General features: G+C 38.6%; 2 protein-coding genes across 2 annotated transcripts in view; one reads left to right on the top strand and one right to left on the bottom strand.

Annotated features, from left to right (window-relative positions):
* The window catches only part of LOC310746597 (erythroblast NAD(P)(+)--arginine ADP-ribosyltransferase-like), a 420,131-nt gene that overhangs the window by 261,792 nt on the left and 143,848 nt on the right, over positions 1–14,491 (top strand). The window lies entirely within an intron of this gene.
* The window catches only part of LOC310747381 (vomeronasal type-2 receptor 26-like), a gene marked incomplete at both ends in the record, with an annotated part of 72,159 nt that overhangs the window by 11,493 nt on the left and 46,175 nt on the right, over positions 1–14,491 (bottom strand). The gene's annotated exons all lie outside the window — the stretch shown is intronic.

Here is a 14,491-nt window from a genome sequence, read left to right as displayed (position 1 = left end):
AAGATTCTACAAGCTAAAAGCTGGGAAAACTGATAGCCTGAAGTTTCCTGCACTTTCAACCATCAAACCCCCCTAGAAAGCAGGAGGAAAGGGGGAGAAAATTTGACTTTCTAATCCTGCAGAGAGAGAGTTAAGGAAATAAGTTTCCACTGTCCCTAACCTGGGGACGGAATGACAGGAAAGAAACTGTCGGTGATATCTACAATTTGAAAATAGAAAAATCGACATATAGAACTGGAAAAGGGGGAAAATAATTCCAATGCTGCTTTCTGCCTGTTTGTTTTATATTGAAAGGAAACAAAATTTCTGAAAATCGAAAGTAATTTTTTCCTTGTTGGATACAATTTAAAAATGGATGCCAAAAAGTAACTACACCCCCTAGAGGAAGCCAGCCAGTGTGTTTGTTATAAAATATAAAGAGAACACTGTAACTGGGAAAATTAGACCGTGGGACCAGCTCCCTGACCTTGACAGAAATGATTAGAGAGGAAGTTTTATCTGCCCTGAGCAAAATATATGATGTGCTGCGACAGCTGGAGGAGAAAGTGTCTTTGATGAATCAAAAGATGGACTATACAGCAGTCGCAGTCAGCAAAGAGGTGCCAATGGAAAATGCAGTTACAGAAACTACACAACAATCTATTCAGGAAACTGGTTCAATAGGGCAAGTGCAAGGGCAGAGAAAGATGGAAGAGATTGTGAATGTATCTCAAAAGACACAGAGAATTAAAGTCTCACATGACCAAAAGCTGCAACACTGGAAGATGGAATTTGGAGGACACTGGCTAAACATTGGATTTAAGAAAATTTCTATTTCTGGTGGGACTGTGAAACAAGTGGAAGATCTTTTTTGGAACAATTACTCTTTGGATTACAAACTAAACACTGGGGAGTGCAACACCAGGGAATGGGACAATTGGATAAAAGGAAATGAAGAATATTACTGTACGGAATTACCCGGAGATTGGCCCCCCAAGGAGAAAGAGAAGGAAAGGCGAAAGAACTCAACAGGGAACAAGGATGTATGCAATTACAAACAGGAACAAGAAAACTCGCAGAAGGGGCTTGGAAGTGACTTGAGAGCCTCAGACATTAGGACACCTGATTGATAAGGATATAATGATATATGGACTGACATTGCCGTGAACCAGGAAAAGGGACGCTGGATTAACTTAGAATGAGAAGTGCTTTTTGTAATAAACCTATATTTATGGAATTAGTTTAATACTAATGAAACATTAAAAGATGTTGGAAAGGATGTAATTGGCTTTAGCAAAATTTGGTTTAAATTTTGAAAGTTTAATGATTTGAGGATAAGATAAAATTAATGAAATTATTGTAAAAATGAAGTGGCTTGAGTAATAAGGTGAAATAAGAATTGGTAAGAATGGTTTGATTATAAATGAAAATATGAGGATATTATATGGGGATATATAATTAAGGGTAAGGTAAGAAGTATGAATTTGCTGAACAAATTTTTAAATGGAATACAAAGAGGGAGGTGGGAGGAAGTCAGGAAAATAAGTAAAAGAATGGTGAGAAATTGAAAAGAGGGATTTTTTTCTCTTTTTTCTTCTCTTTTTTCTTTTTTCCCCCCTTTTTATCTTGTTGTTTATGGTTTTGTAACCTTTTTTCTTGTTAAAAATCTAATAAAATATTATTATAAAAAAGAGAGAGAATTAATTTCATCAAAATGGAAGTTACATCTTGTTCAACAAATCACTTTCCAGAATTATTTTTCTCTATTATTTTTTATTAGTGATTTATAATAAAATTGAATGATGTAATATTATCAATGTGGTTTTCTATCTGGGAAGGGAGTGTTTGAACCCAACATTGTATCAATACCCATCTCCTGTTAAGATCACCTCCCCTAAATTTTAGAAAAATAGAAGACTTCCCACTCAGCATGTTGTGGTCTTGTTAAGATGGTTCACTTTCAGAGGCTATTATATCTGAATAATTTGTAGAGAGCTTGATTTTCCCCCTTCCAGCTGATACAACCAACTTTTCTGTCAAAATGCTAAACAATGTATGGAATGGAATGATGACCTGGGCAGTTGACACAGTTGCTTCTGACACCCTCTCCTGGAGCTAATAAAGTTCTATGCTATATCCTGGAGAAGAGAGCAATGAAAGAAGCTGGGAGACATTTTGAGCATATGCGGAGTAAGAATCCCAAAGAATTCATCAGAATTCAATGTGATTTCTGACTCAGTGGTAAAAGTGAATAATTTTGTTTTCTCTGCCTCTATTGCATCATACGTATACTATCCAATGGATTTTTTTGGGATGGTTTGGAATCTATTACATGCTGGTGCAAGGAGGGAGGGGTTGAACCTCTTGGGAGCTGGCTGTTACATATCTGTCAGGCTATAGCTTTGTGTTTGCTTCATGGTTGTTTTTCTGCTACTCTAATCATGAAAAGCACCCCCCCCCCCCAAAAAAAAATCTACACAAAGTTTCAAGCAGCTTCTACAGAAGAGACACAGTATAGTGTCATGATTCTGATATATCATGCCTACTCTCCTATGCTTCCTTTTCCACAATTATGTAGGGTCTTTGTTGAACTTGGGTTTCAACCGATGCCCTCAATGTACTTAGAAGGGAAATACCTTGGAATAGTTCATAGGGCATGGAAATGCATTTATGGATGTAATCAGGTTGAGGATAAAATAAACTATTTGTTGATTTGTCCAGATAAGATTTTTAATCTCCTATTCTTTACTGTTCCTCACATTGAACCCCCAGTGATTGTAATTTAAAACTTTAATGCTGTAAACTTTTATGTTGTAGATTTCTTTAGAATTTATAGATTCATATTGCATGGGTTTAGTGTAATGCCTTGCCTTTGCCATCTGTTACTCATTGTGAAGGCATTGGGCTATATACAATAAATTGAATTTCATATGCAACTGCATATACAACATTGCATGTATTGTAGCTATGCCTATGCATGTTCATTTCAAGCAGAATTCCAGGAAGGCTCTCCAGCTTCTCCTCCCTAGTACAGGTTTTCTCTACTTCCTTAAATAGGTTTAGAAAACAGCTGGCTGCTTGTTATCAGAGGTCCTGAATAAAACCATGTTCTTCTGCATGGGAAGGGTTCCTCATCTAAATGAATTTTTGGAAGCTGTAATGGTTCTAGGTGTTGCTATTGCGTAAGCCGGTGCAAACACCTGGCTGGGTTGCCTGAGTGAACCTTTTCTGTCCGGACAGCCACTCACCCGTGGCTGTCTCAATTGCTGGCAGAATCCGTCAGTGGGCGTTTCTTAAACTTCTTCCAGCAAAGAAGCTCTTTGACGCCTAGTCTCCTCCTACTCTCTCTGCGCGAAAGCCTTCTGCGCAAGGAGGGCGTAGGCAGCGGAGGACCCCTACTCTCCCCGCTGGTCCCCGGCAAGGAGTCATGGGACCGCCTCGCCGCTTCCCCCATCTGCCCCCCTTCTCCACTGGTGCTACGCTGATTCTCTTCCCCAGAAGATGGGCTGCCCCTCCCAATCCCGGGACGCTCTCTGGAATCCCTCTGGATTTTGCTCTCTCCCTCCGGCACTGATGGCAGTTCCCTGACAGAAGCCAACTTGAAGTGTGATTCATCCATCTTAGTTGAAGTTGCAAGGATTTCCTTAATATTTCCTTAATCAAGCCCAAATGCCTTTATTCTCTCTCTCTTCAAATAATTTTTATTGATTTTCTTTTCTTATAACGGTTATTCAATATCATCATTTAACATCCGCTTTCTAGTTTTCCCCCTCCCTGTTGACTTCCCCCAACTTCCATTTCTGGTTTGTTACACCAAATGTTATATTCTGCTGTTTATACATAATGTTCCGTTATCACTAATTATATTTATGTTCTCTGTAAATAAAATTGTAAATGTTTATTTAAATCCTGTCAACAAGTCCATGTTTTTTTGTTTTATTTCTGCAAGTATGTTGTAAAGGGTTCTTATTCTTTTCCAAAGTCACTATTGTAGTTTTCACGCAGTTAGTCCATTAATTTTGCCAATTCTGCATAGTTCATCAATTTTTCTTGCCATTGTTCTTGCCAGATGGTAATTCTCAAGTCTTCCAATTTTGTGGTATTAGGATTCTTCCTGCTGTAATGGCGTACATGAATAATGTCTTATTTTTCTTCGGCATAAATGCCTTAATTCTCTAAGCTACAATTTTATCATATATGTTTCATTTGGTTTTCCTTATTAGTTGCTCCCGGTTATTCAGTTCAGGCCTCAGTACAATGATATAGCATTTAGGGAAAAAGATGCAACCCAGTAAGCCAGCATTGGATGATAAGATGGAGAAAATTTCCACAGCCACCATGTATTTTCCTTTGGTGCTCAAGTAGGTTGGAACAAAAGTCAGCCAAACACTGCAAAACACCAACATGCTGAAAGTGATAAATTTAGCCTCATTGAAACTGTCTGGCAACTTCCTGGCGAGGAAAGCCAAAATGAAGCTGACAATGGCCAAGGAACCCATGTAGCCTATGACACAGTAGAACATGGTAGCTGAACCCTCATTACATTCCAGTAGCATTTCTCCTGTCACTGAGTGCATGTCCATATCTGGGAATGGAGGGGAACTACCTAACCAAAGAGAACAAATGCCAGCTTGAAGAAAGGAGCCAGAGAGGACAATGGAATTTGCCATTCTCTTCCCCACCCATTTTCTGATTTTGGATCCTGGCTGGGTTGCCATGAATGCCAGAACCACGGTGATGGTTTTTGCCAAAGTGCTGGAAAGGGCAACAGAGAACATGATGCCAAAGGCTGTTTGTCGGACAAGGCAGATGACCTTTCCAGGCTGTCCAATGAAAAGTAAGGAGCAGAGGAAGCAAAGAAGGAGAGCGATGAGAAGGATGTAGGTGAGGGTCCTGTTGTTAGCTTTGACTATGGGAGTGTCCTTGTGCTTCACGAAAATTCCAAGTATGAAAGTTGTGATAAAGGAGAAGGAAATGGCTAAGATAGCTAAGGTAATCCCTAATGTTTCTTTGTAAGAGAGGTAGCTTACAGCTTTGGGGATGCATTGAGTTTGGTCCATATTGGGATACTGGTCTTCTGGACATTTGACACAGGCATCCATATCTGAAAATAGTAAAGAGCTTCTTTAAATACTTCTAGAAGTTGTTCATCACCTATCTGAAGGGGCAATCAGTGAGAATGAATTTTGTTGCCTCGTTTCTAGTTTTTTTTTATGAACTTTGGAGAAAGGTATCCCTTAATTTCAAAATCCTTGATTATAATTTCATCTCAAGCAAAGAATACTCTATGAAACTTCTCAACCATCTATGCTATGCTGTGAGAATAATAATGATACTCACTTATCTGATTCATAGGGATAATTTACGTGAATCACTTTAAAGACCCAAGAAGCAATTTTCATATGACATTTTTCATTATTGTTGTTTTTCTTTTTATTCTATTAATAATCTGTTGCTATTTTGGGTAGTGTTATTCTTATAGGGTATGGTCTGAAGGTACAATTCACAGCCATCCTGTTAAAGTGACTGATGACTGATTCAACTTTCTCACTGAATAGTAGACTGTTTGGAATCTCTGTACATCGCCTTGAGTTCTCTTCTAATTACAGAAGACAGTCAGGATACAATGAGAAAGAAATAGGATTGGAACATGAATGTGCCAAACTCAGATTACAAAAGATCCCAGTGGTGGCCCATGGCCTTTTGCCACCTAAGGCAAAATGGGACAGAGTCTCCCCGACCACACCATCATTCCACACCTCTGCTGCAATGTCCCCTCTCATGGAACTTGGCATGAGCCAGGGTATTCTACAAGGAATACCCTTCATCTTCTTCACACCAGGGTAGGGAAGATGAGCAGAAACACTGTATGTAGGAATACCCCACTCTCGCCAGCATAAGGGGGAATTCCACCAGCAGCAGAAGCAGTGTGGCAAGCTAATTTGATCTGGATGGATCATTATGTCAATCAAAACATGTAGGCTATTTTCTGGCTATTCAAAAACAGTTCTATCTCCTAAGTGTAAAATTTGCAAAAGTCAACTTTTAGGGCCGCATGTTCACATTTGCTGAGAAAATATCAGAGAGCAATACTAAATGGTTTCCATGGCTGGGCCAGGAGGAGGAGTGGGGATGGGATACATGAGATGGTTCCTGCTCTGGGTGGGGCTGCACTCCCTTTGAAGGAATGGTTCACATCTTGGGGGAACTTCAGGTTCCTTTGTTGTTGCTTGAGGCTCAGAGGGGTTCAGTGGCTTGGAGTGGCTTTCATCATTTCTCTTGTTCTTTTATGGTACCTTACATTTGTATTCATTCATTTATTTTATTTTTACATTTATATGCTCCCTTTCACCCAAGGAGCTCTAAAAGCAACAATAAACTGTGAGGAGATATCCCTCCTGCCCCCACAACAAATATAATATGAATTTTGTTATATATTCTTAAATTCATATCCCATTTTTATTACACTGTGGAATACAAGGTTGTATATGTAGGGTCCCCAGTCTGTCTCCCATCCATTTACTGCTCAGACCCAGAACTGCTTAGCTTCATCAAAGTAGTGGCTATATGTGCCTTAAGAGTCAAGATATCCTTCCATATGATGCATTTTATATTATATCTCCTACCTTTCTGGTTAGAGATCATCCCTTCTGCACATGGAGCACAATCATAGCAGCAAAATTTTTCTCCCTCCTTCTTTTTCCTGCTGTAGCCAGGGTAGCAGTTGTCATTGCACACAGAAATAGGCAACACCTACACATACAAATAACATGGAGATTAGCAATATTTTTTACTCATCCATCGTTCACTTCCCATCTGATTTGAATCATGTGAGGGGCAGAGTGAGGAATTATGAACACCAGAATCCTCTTCCAGCTTGAAATGAAATGGGGGAGGAGAGGATTACTGAATTCCTTTGCTGACAGATCCTTTGCATTCTCCTTCTCCAGCTTCCAAAGAATTCTCTTAATATGGTATTCTACATTTATTTCACAAATATGTACATTATATACAGTTTTGGATTGATATTTTCCCCATTTACATCCTCAAGTGTTCACTGCTTAATATATTTAAAAGTTAGCTAACCTGTCTTACCTGGTTAAAACTTGGATGCCATAGAATTTGGTCATCATTAATTATTAACTCTTTTCCTAAAGGAGCCTGAGAATCCAGTCTTCCAACTTTTGCTCTAACCAGTGAGCCATTGGGAAAAATCAACCAGTTTGTTACATCAAAACATGCAACTAATTCTCCATTGTCATCAAAGTGCACGGAATCTCCCACACTGTTATTGAACGCGATGTGCCTTAGAAAGGAATGCACCTTTTAAAGAGAATATGTGCAGAGGTGTCACTAGGTCTTGAAATTTATTCAATGGGCTTCACAGATACCTTACTAATTTTTCAACAGTAAGTCATTCTCATTAAATAACTCTATAATAGGAAAATTATGTAATATATCTGGTAGTGATTATTCAAAATAAAACAAGAAGTTCTCATTGAATAATTATATTTTAGGACAATTTTTTAATATATCTGGCAGTGCTTATTCAAAATAAAACAAGAAGGCAGGCATACAAAATGTAGTTAGAAATAAATTATGCAAAATTTACAGATCCCTTTACCTCTGGACCAAAAGGTGAATAGTAATTACCTGCCACGAATGTACGTTTATAAATGTCAGTTCCCCTCCTTGCATAATCCTTCTACTTTTGGAGATGCTTTTCTTTATGGCATGCAAAGCATGTGCCAAAATGTAGGCAGCATTGTAGATATTGTAGCTGTGGCCAGTCATGTCCATTTCAAACAGAATTCCAGGAAGGCCCTCCAGCTTCTCATCCCCAGTACAAACTTTCTTCCTTTCTTCCTTTTGCTGTCCGTTAGAGAGTTTGAATGAGCAGCTGAAGGCCTGCTCCCAGAAGGACTGGATAAAGCCATCACCTTTAGCCCTTGATGGTCTTAACTTGTGAATGAACTTATTGAAATCTAATAACTGATTTGAGTGAACTGTGAAGGATAAAGAACCATGAAAGGCTTGCATATCCCAATTTTTCTGAAGAGAGTGTGATGCAAAATCCCAATGGGATGTAACAATCCAAACTTTATTCAGAGGTGGCAGCGAGAATAAAGGTGCAAAAAACAGCAGCATTCTCAAAACCTGAAAAGATGGAGGCTCCCCATAAATAAAGAATACACTGGGATTTCCCGTATTGGAGTTTCCCTCAAAGATTTTTGCATAGCTTTCAAAATGCTGCAGAGCAAATTCTATCATCTCATCCATGTAATTCCATTTGGGTATTCTTTTTACAAAGGCATAACAGATACCATGAATGGAAAGCAATGGCATCATTGTCTGTAAAAATCTGTCTCCTCGATCATCATCTACAGCCCAAAACCCAATCCAGGTCCATCTGAAATGCTGAAGTAACCGCACAACACCCATGTGCTGGTAGGCTTCATTGGGAACCATCTGGTATAGAAATGGGAATAAACTTTGGGCACCTTGTAGTGGCAAAAATGATCCATATGTGAGCTGAAATGAAAAGTATAAGAAGAGAAGAGAATTTTAAACCATACACTTGTAGGAGGTCCTGTATGTCTCCTTGAAGACTATGAAGATATCCCAGTGATTGGTTTCATCATGAATCACTTGTCTCAGGCAACATGTCTCTTCTTCTAAATATTTCATTTACTGCTGCATTCATGTCTGCCTTCTACCATGCCAAATGAACCTCACCTGAACTTGGCAGAGCACTCTTTGTTTAGGATGGTGCCCTGAAAGGCCATGGAACACTTCCGCCATGCTGCTAGAGCTCTCACATCAATTATCACTCCTGCTAGCTTGAGTTGTAATAGCAAACTAAATAACAGTGATCCAGACTGAAGCTGGCTACATTCAGAGAGACATTAGGCTTCCACCAAGTCTGTGGTCTTCAGGAGGCCATTTCTCATGTTACATTACAAAATGTCATAAAACCTGGCCATAGTATTGACAAAGTCAAATGAGATTTAGAGTAACTTCTCTGTAGTACTGGGAATAAGTAGGGAAAGAGGAGAAATAAAATTCAGTTCGCATTTAAGCAAGGACCTACATAATGTTCATGTTCAAAACAACCTGAGAAGAAAAAACAAAGTGATCCTTTGAAATTTGCCATTCATTTATTTTAGCAATGAAAATGTCCAGCTGAGTGATATGGGATAAAATGCATGTGAAAAGGTATTGTATGCACTAAAATGCATACAATAGTGAAAATAATATATAAAAATGCATTACAGAAGAGAATATGTTTTGCAAAATAGTTTACATTAGGGAACATTGCAACCAAGCATGTGTATTAAGAGAAGTCCACAGGAAAATGCTCATGGGAAATATATTGAAAGGGTTGCTGAGATCAAGATAGTGTACAACAGTTGTGAGAGCTCCATACACTCATAAACAAAGCTTACCTGTGGAGTCTTGTGGGTTGCTGAAATGATGGCCATATTGGCAGAGATTTCAGAGATGCACCCTCCAATGAGAGCTATCAGATTGTTCTGGTTGTCACACTTGAAGTTGGGGACAAACCTATGTTGTGTTGACAGAAGGCTTAAGATAGCTTTATAGGTCATCCTTGCAGTGTAGTAGCTATTGAGGATGTGGAGTCCCAGAGAGATATTTGGTAAGATGTTGGGATTCTCATTGATCTCTTTGACAGCAAATGCAAAGGCCAGGATGTGCTGGTAGTTCTTAGGCACTGAACTGTAATCAGAGTTGAAGTCTGTTTAATAAAATAAGTGCTGCAGCGACAATAAGAGAGCATTTCAACACATCATCTTCAGTTAACTAAGTGTGTTAGACTGAGGGGTAGTGTAGCTTAAAATTATACAATATAATATTGAAATGCACAACTATAAGCATCATATGTTCTATCACAAATGGTATATCCAAATGTTTAATATGAATAAATTAATCTCTGCACATATTGTACTCCCTCCTGTTTCCCACAGAAGCAGCACCAACCACCAGCTGAAGCAATGGGGCTTCAGCATGATGTGCTTGGTTTTTTTGTTTTTGTCACATCAATGGGGTCATGGAGGAAAGCTTATTAATGGTCTGTGAACAACAATATAATGTAGAACGTAACATATCTATCAACAATTTCCAACTGTTACTGGAAAACCACATTTATCACACTAACACATTCTCAGTAATTATGAACTGAAAATATTACAGAGTGAGAGAGGGAAGAAGTAAGGTCTTACATTGGTTCATCAGTGATGGTCTGTGTGCACTGTTCCAGGAAAGAGAGGCTATCATAAAGAAAGAATATTTGAGAAACAATCCCACCGATGACAAGGTCTCCTGGCTGGTAAAATTCATGAGGAATCGGGAGGGGATCATCATGTATACTGCAATTAATAGAATGTATCTTGCATACTGTATGACACAGTAATATAAGCAGCAACATCACCACCAGCAAGATCCTGTTGGTAAAACGTCCCTTCAAAAGCTGTGTTCTCATGATTCCAATTGCAGTATTCAGTCTGGCTGTTTTCAGCTTTCCTAGAGCCTTCAGTGAATGGTGGATGATATTGTTGCTACACAGATTTACAGCATGGCAATTTAGGGAATCTGTGTGCCAATATCATGCTACTTTATTTCATTTTGTCTCTAGCCATTCATTTCCCTTTAACATTGTGTCTTCTTTATCTCTTCCATTTATCCTCTAAGGATGAGTGAAGATTTTTTGTTTTTTTATCTTTAAACAACTTCCTATTTGTTTCTGCAGATCAGGTGTTAGTAATATTGTTCTGGTGAGCAAAGGCACCAAAATGTAAACTTGTGAATTCTTAGCCTGTTTCCCGCAGATAATGTTATGCAAATTACAGGGCATGCGTGTTATTTTATATTGGTCAATGAGCTTCAGTTTTCCACAGTAAGAATCTAGGAAGTAGAAAATAAACTGGGCCAGCAGGAGAATGTATGAGGAACAGGGATAGTCACGGTATACTTCTTTTTGTTAAAGATCATGGTGGAATCATCTGGTGGACACACACCCCAACATTTAAAGAGAAAGTGGTTATGCAAAAGAAGGAATATACCACACATATCCCAAGATCAACTTCTGAATGACACAAGAGTTTTATAGGTTTGTTTCTTAAGAAAATAGGCTTATTGTTGATTTTTCGTATAGGCTCTGGGCGTCCATGGCGACAGAAGACAGAGAACAGTAATTATGACAATAATAGGAATAATTATAATTTCTTAAGTGTATTTTTGGCCTTTGAAGTGGCATCATTTAATACAAAGCTCCAAGGATGTCATTCCCCCTCCCCCGGAATCTTGCAACTATTTTTTCTTCTGTGAGAAATATCAATTAGTAAGTGGCACTTAGCCTGATGGTTCCAGGATGCCTCTGCCCAGAATTAGAGTTATGTTCACCCACATATAATTAATATTCAGTATAATGTGAATGCCCTGGTTCAGAGTCTCACCCTGGGGCATTTGAGATTTAATTTCATCAAAATGGAAGTTACATCTTGTTCAACAAATCACTTTCCAGAATTATTTTTCTCTATTATTTTTTATTAATGATTTATAATAAAATTGAATGATGTAATATTATCAATGTGGTTTTCTATCTGGGAAGGGAGTGTTTGAACCCAACATTGTATCAATACCCATCTCCTGTTAAGATCACCTTCCCCTAAATTCTAGGAAAATAGAAGACTTCCCACTCAACATGTTATGGTCTTGTTAAGATGGTTCACTTTCAGAGGCTATTATATCTGAATAATTTGTAGAGAGCTTGATTTTCCCCCTTCCAGCTGATACAACCAACTTTTCTGTCAAAATGCTAAACAATGTATGGAATGGAATGATGACCTGGGCAGTTGACACAGTTGCTTCTGACACCCTCTCCTGGAGCTAATAAAGTTCTATGCTATATCCTGGAGAAGAGAGCAATGAAACAGGCTGGGAGACATTTGGAGCATATGTGGAGTAAGAATCCCAAAGAATTCATCAGAATTCAATGTGATTTCTGACTCAGTGGTAAAAGTGAATAATTTTGTTTTCTCTGCCTATATTGCATCGTACGTATACTATCCAATGGATTTTTTTGGGATGGTTTGGAATCTATTACATGCTGGTACAAGGAGGGAGGGGGTTGAATCTCTTTGGAGCTAGCTGTTACATATCTGTTAGGCTATAGCTTTGTGTTTGCTTCATGGTTGTTTTCCTGCTAGTCTAAGCATGAAAAGCACCCCCCCAAAAAAATCTACACAAAGTTTCAAACAGCTTCTATGGAAGAGACACAGTATAGTGTCATCATTCTGATAGATCATGGCTGTTCTCCTTTCCACAATTATGTAGGGTCTTTGTTGAACTTGGGTTTCAACAGATGGATAAAATAAACTATTTGCTGATTTGTCCAGATAAGATTTTTAATCCCCTATTCTTTATTGTTCCTCACATTGATTCCCCAAAGATTGTAATTTAAAACTTTTATGCTATAAACCTTTATGTTGTAGATGTCTTTAAACTTTATACAGTGGTATCTCAGGTTAAGAATTTAACTCGTTCTGGAGGTCTGTTCTTAACCTGAAACTGTTCTTAACCTGAAACACCACTTTAGCTAATAGGGCCTCCTGCTCCTGCTGCGCCGCCGCTGCACGATTTCTGCTTTCATCCTGAAGCAAAGTTCTTAACCCGAAGTAATATTTCTGGGTTAGAGGAGCCTGTAACCTGAAGCATATGTAAACTGAAGTATATGTAACCTGAGGTACCACTGTAGATTCATATTGCATGGATTTAGTGTAATGCCTTGCCTTTGCACTCTGTTATTCATTGTGAAGGCATTGGGCTATATACAATAAATTGAATTTCATATGGAACTGCATATACAGCATTTCAGACATTGTAGCTATGGCTAAGCATGTTCATTTCAAGCAGAATTCCAGGAAGGCTCTCCAGCTTCTCCTCCCTAGTACAGGTTTTCTCTATTTCCTTAAATAGGTTTAGGAAACAGCTGGCTGCTTGTTCCCAGAAGGCCTGAATAAAACCATTTTCTTCTGTCTTAATTCTCTCTCCCTCTTTTCAAATAATTTTTATTGATTTTCTTTTCTCATAACAATTATTCAATATCATCATTTAACATCCATTTTCTAATTTCCCCCCTCCCTGTTGACTTCCCCCAACTTCCATTTCTGGTTTGTTACACCAAATGTTACATTCTGCTGTTTATACATAATGTTCTGTTATCACTAATTATATTTATGTTCTCTGTAAATAAAGTTGTAAATGTTTATTTAAATCCTGTCAACAAGTCCATGTTTTTTTGTCTTTTTTCTGCATGTATGTTGTAAAGGGTTCTCATTTTTTTCCAAAGTCACTATTGTACTTTTCAAGCAGTTCGTCCATTAATATTGCCAGTTCTGCATCGTTCATCAATTTTTCTTGCCATTGTTCTTTAGATGGTATTTCTCCAGTCTTCCAATTTTGTGGTATTAGGATTCTTCCTGCTGTAGTGGCGTACATGAATAATGTCTTATTTTTCTTTGGCATAAATGCCTTAATTCTCTAAGCTACAATTTTATCATATATGTTTCATTTGGTTTTCCTTATTAGTTGCTCCCTCTTATTCAGTTCAGGCCTCAGTACAATGATGTAGCATTTAGGGAAAAAGATGCAACCCAGTAAGCCAGCATTGGATGATAAGATGGAGAAAATCTCCACAGCCACCATGTATTTTCCTTTGGTGCTCAAGTAGGCTGGAACAAAAGTCAGCCAAACACTGCAAAACACCAACATGCTGAAAGTGATAAATTTGGCCTCATTGAAACTGTCTGGCAACTTCCTGGCGAGGAAAGCCAAAATGAAGCTGACAATGGCCAAGGAACCCATGTAGCCTATGACACAGTAGAACATGGTAGCTGAACCCTCATTACATTCCAGTAGCATTTCTCCTGTCACTGAGTGCATGTCCATATCTGGGAATGGAGGGGAACTACCTAACCAAAGAGAACAAATGCCAGCTTGAAGAAAGGAGCCAGAGAGGACAATGGAATTTGCCATTCTCTTCCCCACCCATTTTCTGATTTTGGATCCTGGCTGGGTTGCCATGAATGCCAGAACCACGATGATGGTTTTTGCCAAAGTGCTGGAAAGGGCAACAGAGAACATGATGCCAAAGGCTGTTTGTCGGAGAAGGCAAATGACCTTTCCAGGCTGTCCAATGAAAAGTAAGGAGCAGAGGAAGCAAAGAAGGAGAGCGATGAGAAGGATGTAGGTGAGGGTCCTGTTGTTAGCTTTGACTATGGGAGTGTCCTTGTGCTTCACGAAAATTCCAAGTATGAAAGTTGTGATAAAGGAGAAGGAAATGGCTAAGATAGCTAAAGTAATCCCTAATGTTTCTTTGTAAGAGAGGTAGCTTACAGCTTTGGGGATGCATTGAGTTTGGTCCGTATTGGGATACTGGTCTTCTGGACATTTGACACAGGCATCCATATCTGAAAATAGTAAAGAGCTACTT

This window comes from Podarcis filfolensis (assembly GCF_964270895.1).
Source record: "Podarcis filfolensis genome assembly, chromosome: 13".
In the NCBI taxonomy this organism is placed as follows: domain Eukaryota; kingdom Metazoa; phylum Chordata; class Lepidosauria; order Squamata; family Lacertidae; genus Podarcis; species Podarcis filfolensis.
The sequence above is the reverse complement of the archived record's forward strand: the minus strand, read 5'-3'. Positions and strand labels throughout refer to the sequence as shown.